A 10,600-nucleotide genomic window follows, 5' to 3' on the forward strand; every position below is an offset into this window, starting at 1 on the left:
ACGTTGCAAAAACCATAAATTCTTTGAAAATCCGGTTTATAACACCAGTTTATATAACATAACTTCAGAATCAGGATTTGTTCCCGGTTCCTTTATATACTGTTACAAAAATATCTACATGTTTATGATATGTACATGCACATTATGTCAATTTTGACTATCATCTCACCTTGAAATATGAGGACAAAATTGTGATAGAGAACCCCCAAAAATCACGATTTTGCTTCATCTTAGATATTTTTGTTTAGAGATCTCGTGCCTTTGGCACTCATTATGCCCTTCCCTAAACGTGTTGGACACCCCCCCATAACAGCTCTTGCCACAAATGAATCTCACCATACAAGTGATAAAAACACACTTGAATATGTTGCAGAAAAATAAAGATCAGGTGGGTCGCATATACCTATAGCCACCTCTCTTTTAATTTCTTCATAGGATTCATATACTTAAAGGGATTTTTCTCCTTGATATCACATTTAAAAATATGTCATTTTTTAAGGAATTTTATAATCCCCCAATAGTATGTACCGGGGTAATTTCTAAACTGTTTGGTGAAAATGTTGACAATTAAGAATCAGTCACTGGTTATCCATGTGGAATTTAGCTATCTCATATGAATAAACTCTTGATTATTTTACTACAATGTACCATATTAACCAATTTCGGAAATAATTCCTTATTTGTCTTAAATTTTGATTTGATATAAAGAGTAAACTGAAATGATAAACCAAAGTTCACATTGAACACCAGTGAGGCAATTGTATACAAATATCAAATTCATATATTACAGAATTCATTAAGATATTTGAATTATTCTAATCTTTTAATGTTCCATGGTAGCAATGAAAACAGCAGGTCTTTTATTCTCAGTCATATATTTTATTATATTACAGGAGATGTTATATGTACAATTAGTATATATATATATACATTATATATGTAATTGCATGTGCCAAAAAAATGTATACATACATGAGTAATTCAACCACAGACATATCAATAAATTTGCATTTAATACATTGAATGTAGTCCTTTGATTAAATAATCAACACAGATGGATCCATATGATAATACATGTATTTGTAAAAGAAAAAAAAAAGAGTTCCATTTCTCATACAAACGATATCTGTACAAATATCAAAATCAACAAGAGGCCCAGGGGCCACATCGCTCACCTGAGTCACCTTGGCCCTGCTGTTTTGATTTTTAAATGCTATTTTATCAATCTTTATTCTCATGAATAATGTGACCCAAACCTACCTCTAAAGAACACAACATTACTAAAATGAAATCATATAACACAAAGATATGACAAGCATGATATTGCTGTTCTGGATAAGACCAAGGTATGAAGTCATAGGTCTTGGAATGATATGAAAGACCTTGCCATAAGTAATCTATATACAATACATGAAAGCCCTATCTAAAATAGTCCTGGATATACTTAATAAGTTATACTTTCTTAAAAGTAGGTCAAACTCAGAGTTCAGAGTCACAAGGTCAAAGAACATAATATGATTGATTGTTTTAGTTGTTTTCCGCCACACTCAACAATTTTTCAGTTATCTGGTGGTGCCCAGTTTTTATTGGTGGAAGAGAGAACCCAGATACAATGTACCTGGGAAGAGACCACTGACCTTCCGAGAGTAAACTGGGAAACTTTCTCACTTACCGGTGCAAGCAGGATTCGAACCTACGCCAACCACTGAAGAGACATTATTTGTCGAAATGCGCATCTTGTGCATCAAAATTGGTACCGTATAAGTTTTACCTTAAACACAATGTAGTTTAGGACACACTGAATAGGTCAGATTTGTTTTGCCATAAAAATTGTATATACAAGATATGAAAGCTCTAGCTTAAATAGTTCAAGAGATATCTTTAAAGATTTTTCCTTTAAATATATCAGTATATAAAACTTTGATCCCCTATTGTTACCACACCATACCTCCCGGGAAATGATTTTAACAAACTTGAATATGCACTATGTCAGGAAGGTTTAATGTAAATTTGTGTGCTTCATACTAAATTTGAAAAGAATTCTGTTATTTGAATCGTAGATTGATCGCTGTTCATTATCTTCACCTTTCAGTTATAGAATTTAGTTAAAAATATTCAATTGTTAACATCGACGGACTACAACGGACGCAGACCAATAGCAATATGTCATCTGAGTTTACTCAAGTGACCTAAAATTGTATAATTTTTCTAAAGCTTTTGAAAATTGATAATGCTATTAAAGCCTAGTCTGATCCCTTACACTCCATTTCAATAGTTAAGCGTAAAAACAGACTAGAGTGGATGGGGACCAAACTTAAGAAAGCTGTGAGATTAGTTCAATATTCAAAAACTACAGTTTTTGAATAATAAGTATTTAACCCAACTGGGATAATTTCATCCAAAATATTTCACTAAAAATATTTGTGGGGATATTAGTTCACACAGACATTATGTTTCAAAATGAGTACGAGTATGGAAATGAACTGGGGTTCAAATTGACTGGCTACGTATACCTAACATGGCTACATCAACAAAGAAAATCACTTGAAGCTGTGAGTTTTTAGGTTATATGTGGGTTTAAGGAATATTTGAAAGTATGCTTGGAAACAAGTATAGTGGGAAAATATGTTAGGAATTATTTAATATTAAATTCATGAGACAGCGATGCAGGAATGCAGTGATAGAGGGACTTAACCATGCACTTTTTTTCTGTGCCGTAAATTGAAGATTTTTAATAAGGGGTTCATCTGAAGCTCTAGCGCTCTGACTTGCCCCAATATCTTCTCAAAGAGCTACGATTTTGGGTTTAGTTCTGCATCTAGTTTTTTAGGAGAAGATTTTAAAAGATTTTCCTTGTATATATTTCACATATAAAACTTAGATCCCCTATTGTGACCCCACTCTACCCCTGTGAGCCATGACCTTTAACAAACTTGAATCTGTACTATATATGAATGTAAAACTTTGATCCTCGATTGTGACCTCACCCTACCCCTGGATACATGTACCATGATTTGCACAAAACAGGAACCTTTTATGTGAATTCAACTTTCCTGGTCCAGTGGTTCTTGAAAAGGTTTTTTAAATGACCCCACCCTATTTTTGCATACCCTTTATCTATTGATGATGCATACCAAGTTTGATTGAAACTGGCCCAGTGGTTCACTCTGGAGAAGAAAATGAAAATGTGAAAAGTTTACAGAGAGACAGACGACAGGCAAAGGTGATCAGAAAAGCTCATTTGAGCCTTTGGCTCAGGTGAGCTAAAAAAGTATATAAACATGTTCAATGTTAAACCTGTTTGTTGTATTGCTTAACAGCTCCATTGCCAGCATCTACCCTTACTGAGCTTACAGTGTCAGACCTTGATATCATCATCATCACTCATTTTGACTATCCAGGCCAAATTACTATTTTTGCAAGGGTGAGGCCTGGCTGTCCTGTCGAGGTTGGAGTTTGTACTTCCACACTTGGCGACCCAGTGGATTGATCCTATCCAATCCTCTAAACTCTAGGTCTCGTTTTAGGATCTCATCCCATGTCAGCTTTGGTCTACCTGTGAAGTTTTTTTCTGTTGATCATGATGCATAACATTCTGACAAATCTGCAAAAATATTTAGAGAAGTGATTAGTAAAAGGTAGCAAGAAATGTACAATTAGATAAAAATCATAATTTCTATTTCTACAAAGTAAGTGTTTATCAAATGATCAACTGTAAATATTAATTCACATATCAATTATCATTTTTAAAGATTCAAAGTGATACAGATATCATAAACATTTTATGACAAATATATCATAACTTCAGATTGTTTTTATGAAAAACAAATGTATCCCCAGCTCCCCAAATTGGAAGTGTTCCAAATGAAACCTCCAACCCCTTAATGTACTGCATGGTATGGAAGATAAAGCATGAGCAGGAACATAGACATTATGAACTCCAATAATTAAGCCACATAGGAGAAGGGTTCACAAACTATTTTACACATTCCACCCCTACAATCCACTATATTAGGGACAACATTTGGATCTTTGATCTGTCCCTGCAATATGCACATCGCAAATGGCATTGAAGTATTCTACAAAATTTCAAGTCTATCGGATAAGCCGTATAGGAGAAGTATTCACAAGCTATTTTAACATCCTCCACACCTCTCAGATCTACTATTAACTTTTAGAAAAATAATTGGACCCTCCTGTCCCGATAATATGCACATCTACAAATGGCAATGAAGCATTGTACAAAGTTTCAAATCTATCCAATAAGCCATATAGGAGGAGAAGTGTTGACAAGGTATTTTACATCCTCCACCCCTCTTAGATCTACTATCAACTTTTAGGAAAATAATTGGATCCTTCCGTCCCACCAATATACACATCTACAAATGGCAATGAAGCATTGTACAAAGTTTCAAGTCTATCCGATAAGCCATATAGGAGAAGTGTTCACAAGATTTTGTGGCAGACGGACAGAAAGTACAAAAACAATATATCTCCCCTGAAAGAGGGGAGACATAATTACAGTACTGCAGCAATATTTTCATTGTATTTCAGTTGGAGGCTGTCAAAATACAAATTATCAATATACTCTTAAGGTGCAAATCAAAACTTGTATATATATATACCTTTTCTCAATACATTTTAATGAGTTTTATTTCATCTCTAGTGGACTCTCTTTAGGACTGGCTCATTTTGCTGGGAATATGGGCATCTAGCTATCCTGGTGCCATGCTCTTTTTAATGAATATTGTATTTTCTAGGTTATGTCAAAGCCACTTTTTCTCTTTGATGCAAAATTATGTTTGACTGAAATTAAAGTGAAGGTTATTTAACAAGAAATCTAGTAGACACACTCAAGCAATACCTGTTCCCTACCACTACTAACTATATATTTATTCAACATATGTTCAAATTCAATGGAACCACTGGACTTCATATACTATTTTGTCAAAATGCACAGTATTAATGAAGAGGGTGTTACAACTTACATATACCAGACGTATCATCAATGTTCTACCTAATATATTAATATCTGCTCAAGAACCTGATTTTCATGCACCCATGTTATGATGGACTGTATTATGGTATTTATCAAGCTCTTTCATCTGTCTGTTAGCTTTTTTAAAAATTCAAAATCTTAGTTTATCAATCCTTATACCCACTCAGGTGATCTAATCAGTAATTAAAAAAACTGATTAATCTTTTTGAACATCATATCTAGCAAAGATACTTACATACATATGTAACTTTAAAATGATATTTATGCCTTGTTCAAACAGCGGTTTTAATGCATATTTTGAATTAAAATTTTCAAACTTTAATGCGCATCAAATATACTTCGTAGAATAGATATAGGCCCCTGCATAATGACAAATTTGGGTCACATGCATCATACCCCTGGTTAGCTATAGATTTATATTTATGCTAATTTTGATTGAAAAACTAATTTTAAAAAACTTAATTGATCGCTAAAAATAGTGAACATTAAGTCATTAGAAAATGCCAGATGTAGATCTGTGCTCTGCAGAGACATACTGGGTCATATATGCATAAAGAAGAAAAAAACTATAAAACAATTCTCTTTGATCCACTGTAAATTGTAGGAAAATATTCGATCCCTGGGTCAGAAGAACGTGAACAACATTAAATGATAATGAAGTATTGTACACAATGGCCTTCATTTTTGCAGTTACTGCCATTACACCGGAAGTAGGGGGCGTGCTTACTGATGGGATCCCCCCCCCCCCAATTGTGGCCCCATCCTACCCCCGGGGGTCATGATTTGAACAAACTTGAATCTGCACTATGTCAGAAAGTTTTCAATGTAAAAATCAGTTTTTCTGGCTCAGTGGTTCTTGAGAAGAAGATGTTTAAAGATTTTTCATATATATTTGTATGTAAAACTTTGATCCCCTATTGTGGCCCCATCCAACCCCCGGGGCCCATGATTTGAACAAACTTGAATCTGCATTATGTCAAGAAGCTTTCATGTAAATCTCAGGCCATCATTAAAAATATTTTTGTTTGATGTACTCCTACTCACATTTTTCAAGGTGGGTCGGTAGGTAGGGTTTCTTTTTTTTTGGTTTTTTTTTAATGTCATGAAAATTTGTAATATTTTCTTTTAGAATAAGGAGAATTTTCTATTTTTCAAGGGACCCCCCCCCCCCCCCCCCCCAAAAGTTTTAAATTGCTGGAAAAAATGGTCGGGTAGGAGAAAATTTGATTGGTCGGTCGGAGTACATCAAACAAATCAATTTTTATTTTTGGCCTCAGCTTTTCTGGCTTAGTGGTTCTTGAGAAGAAGATTTTTAAAGTTTTTCCTTATATATTTGTATGTAAAACTTTGATCCCCCCTTGTGGCCCCATCCTACCCCCGGGGGCCATGATTTGAACAAACTTGAATCTGCAATATGTCAGGAAGCTTTCAGGTAAATTTCAGCTCTTCTGGCCCAGTGGTTCTTGAGAAGAAGATTTTTAAATGACCCCACCCTATTTTTGTGATTATCTCCCCTTTGAAAGGGACATGGCCCTTCATTTGAACAAACTTGAAAGCCCTTCACCCAAGGATGCTTTTGGCCAAGTTTGGTTGAAATTGGCCCAGTGGTTCTGGAGAAGAAGTCGAAAATGTGAAAAGTTTACAGACGGACAGACAGACAGACGACAGACAAAATGTGATCAGAAAAGCTCACTTGAACCTTTGGTTCAGGTGAGCTAAAAATCAATTAAAATATGCAAATTCATTTTTGGATTGAATGGATTAATTGTTACAAAAATTTACTACATGTATATGTATCTATAGTTTACAAATCATTACATTTTGCTAAATGATATAATTATTCTACATATATCATCTAAGATTTTAATTATACAAAATAAGATCATATAAAATCTGTAAATAAATTATGGATCAACAAAATTGTTAAATACTAAGATCTGCTTTCATATTTACGGTAGTTAAGGCCACATAGAATTTCATATTTACAGATCCACGCCACCCCTCTCAAAATTATTGTTTTTTATTCTACCCTTTTTTTTTTTTTAAAAAAGAAGTTGAGAACAAATATTTGGCTTGTACATCAAACATTTAGAGCATTTCAATGACTGACCCTAACATTTTGGCATGTTGTGGTTATATTTGACATGTTTCTATTATAAGGGTACCCAAAGATGTGGTAGTTGTGAAGGACTGTTGCAGTGTGATATGCATTTGGTCAAGTGACTGCACATGTATGCCTTGTTAAAATTGATTAATAGAGATGCTATTGAATGTGAAAGTATCCGATACCATGCCATTTCCCAATTCTGTGTTTGGAACTTTTATTATTGAGTGAGCGTGTCTTAGACTAGAAGAAGATGATGGCAAACTGAATTGAATAATGTTAAGCAAAAGAACTACAGTACTGTGACTGTTGCTTTGTGGTACAATGATGGTAATTATGACTCATTAATTAGCGGATACGGCAATGGCATATCCTGATCCTGCATAAACTGCATATTCAAACAAGAGGCCCATGGGCCACATCGCTCACCTGATTCACCTTGGCCCATATTTAAAGATTTGTTCTACATATTCGCTTCTAAAACTTTGATCCCTATTTAAGTATTGTGGCCCAACCTACTCACGGGGCCATGATTTCTCCTACCTAAAATCTAACTCCAAAAAACCCCACACAAACATAGCTTGTAAAGGGGATAGGAGGACGTGCCTGGTGTTTAATAATTCAATGTGTACAGGCATTAGAAAAATGTGTATATGCAAAAACATACTTTAAATTGTATGCAAAATGATACCCATGTCTAGTCCTATTATAACATTGGAAGGAAAATTTGATCTGGCCACCATTGCTACACGACATTTTAAGTTACGAAAAATAAAAAATTTACATATGAACACCTAGGCTGTGTCAAGCTGAGTGAGCAAGTTTGTGCAGAACGAACAAAAATTACACCAAACACAGCGACACCTTTTCGAAATTTTATTTTTACAAACTTGAATCTGCACTACAGAGCTGTATGTCAGGAAGCTTTCATGTAAATTATGTAAACTGCTCTGGCCTAATGGTTCTTGAGAAGAAGATTTTTATGGCCCCATTCTACCCCAGGGGGTCATGATTTTAACAAACCTGAATCTGCACTATGTCAGGAAGTTTTTATGTAAATTTGTACTTTCCTAGCCCAGTGTTTCTTGAGAAGATGATTTTTTAAAGATTTTCCCTTTATATTTGTATGTAAAATATTTAATCCCCTATTGTGGCCCCATCCTACCTATGGGGGTCATGATTTGAACAAACTTCAATCTACACTATGTCAGGAAGCTTTCATGTAAATTTCAGCTCTTCTGGCCCAGTGGTTCTTTAGGAGAAAATTTTTAAATGACCCAACCCTATTTTTGCAATTTTGTAATTATATCTTCCCTTTGAAAGGGGGTGTGGCCCTTTATTTGAACAAACTTGAAAAGCCCTTCACAAAGGATGCTTTTTGTCAAGTTTGGTTGAAATTGGCCCAGTGGTTCTTGAGAAGAAGTCAGAAATGTGAAAGTTTACAGACAGACGGACAACAGGGGATTGGAAAAGCTCATTTAAACTTTCAGCTCAGGTGAGCTAAAAATTACTATTATTCAAAAAAGCGCAAAAGAATGTTCAACTTCAGTGTTACATGAAAATGTACTTCAAAATCACTTGAAAACAATTATAATATTGCTGTATGAAAATTTTCTGTCCAAAGAAAACAATGTAAAAAAAAATATGAAGTAATCTACACTCTACAGCAACATGAGAGTATAATGAACAGGAAATATACTGAAAAATAAAAAATACACCACCTGCCCCATTTTTTTCCAAGCAAGGATGGAAATCTAAAAAATAATTTTATGACTATGTGGCCTAAAATATTTTGTATACTTACTAATTTCAAAACTCGAAAAGGAAATGTTATCCATGTGAAGCACTCTGTTCATCCTCTGGGGAAGACAATCTTTGATTTGCAGTTTGTGTCATGACTACACCATGATATCTTCTAATCTCGTCATACTATCAGAAAGTAGTTTTGGCAGTTGGCAAGTGTATCAATGGTGTAACTTCTTCAGGATCAGATCTTCTATACTGTGTCATATTCAGCATAAAGTAACAAGGGCTATCATCTAGTTCTGAGGTACTGAGGAAGGGCTGTTTTTCTCAACACATAGCCTTTCTTCTGGTATTCTTAGGGATACTTTATTCATCTTTTAATTACATTTCCTTCATGGAGATTAAAAGTTGAAGACCACTGAAAGAAAAAGAAGTGATTTAATGAGTTCCATGTACAACTGTAGTTTATCTAACTGTAGCCCCCCTCCCCGATCAAGTATGCAATGTCATACATGTATCTGAAATCAATACTTATAAAAATTAATTAAAATTAAAATGTTCAAATCTACAATCTTGTTACACATCTCCTATATTTTTTACTTATCATAACTTTGAATTTTTAATAAGTGTGTCCTTTTGTCCACAAACTTTAACAACCCCTCATAAACAATTTACAAATATGATATCAGAAATAATAATCTAAAAACATTATCCTGTTGTTCATAGATGCCATCAACACTAAGAGTATAACAAATAACAAAAGCTCTCCTGACATTGTCCCATTCTGAAAGAAATGATGTGCTTATATCCCCAAAGGCAGGGGGTTACCCAGAATTGTTTTTAGAGAGAGGAATAATATTTATGGAATTAACCAAAAAATTAGTTATAAATTTTTAAAATTTTTAGCTATGAATTCATGTTAAAAAATTGGTAGCTCAGTGGTAACAGAGCATTTGCTTCATGATGAAGAAATCATGGTTTCGAGCCATGCTAATGTACTTTATTTAGGGTGTAAATGTAGGTAGTGAGGTGAATGCTCCATCGTCATATTTAGCATTCAAAAGAGAAAGTTGCTGGTCTTTCAGATGAGACCTTTAAACACCACATGCATGCGTCTAAATGTGTCGCACTTCATATTACTGAAATATTCTCTACAGGTATTATACTAAAATCAAACAAACACATATAATCATATACATGTTAAAAATCTTAATTTTAGAAATTTCTTCTTCTGACAAAATGATACGCAAGCATATAAATGGAAGCTATGCCACTATATGTCATGACACTGTACAGCTTGATCAGTTTATACATCACATAAACAATCACAGATGTAAACAATCAAGAAAAACTCAGTACACAACATCATCCCTTAATTTTGTATTGTAGCTGAAGATCATTCTTCCAAGATCGAAATGCAGCTTGGAAATGATTAGCGAGGGTTGAATTATTCTTAAAAAGTAGATTGAAAGCAAAAGGTAACTGCCAAAGTTACCAGGAGACAATAATCCATACATCGTTCGAATTTCCTCCACTGCCACCTAAAGTGCACATGTAAACCACGCGTGTGACACCACAGCCCGACAGGCTACATTGTAAACAAGTAAAATGCATTCAGAGTAATAGTTTTACATATCATATTCTGTTTGGTTTATAGTCTTAGTAGTTACATACCTATGCGGTACGCCTGTACCATGTACGTACTGCAAGCAGTGCGGCGTAATGTACATTTGCATCCTCAGGGATTTCAA

The 10,600-nt window shown here is 34.4% G+C and overlaps 1 long non-coding RNA gene across 1 annotated transcript; it reads right to left on the minus strand.

Moving 5' to 3' along the window:
* Nucleotides 1-856: 856 nt before the first annotated feature.
* LOC130053425 (uncharacterized) lies at nt 857-9,133 on the minus strand. The gene is made up of 3 exons (XR_008802012.1): nt 8,908-9,133; nt 4,626-4,806; nt 857-3,604 (listed from the first exon to the last, which is right to left on the minus strand). It is a non-coding gene; the product is annotated as an uncharacterized LOC130053425 (long non-coding RNA).
* Nucleotides 9,134-10,600: the final 1,467 nt, after the last annotated feature.

Source organism: Ostrea edulis, chromosome 3, assembly GCF_947568905.1.
Source record: "Ostrea edulis chromosome 3, xbOstEdul1.1, whole genome shotgun sequence".
In the NCBI taxonomy this organism is placed as follows: Eukaryota; Metazoa; Mollusca; class Bivalvia; order Ostreida; family Ostreidae; genus Ostrea; species Ostrea edulis.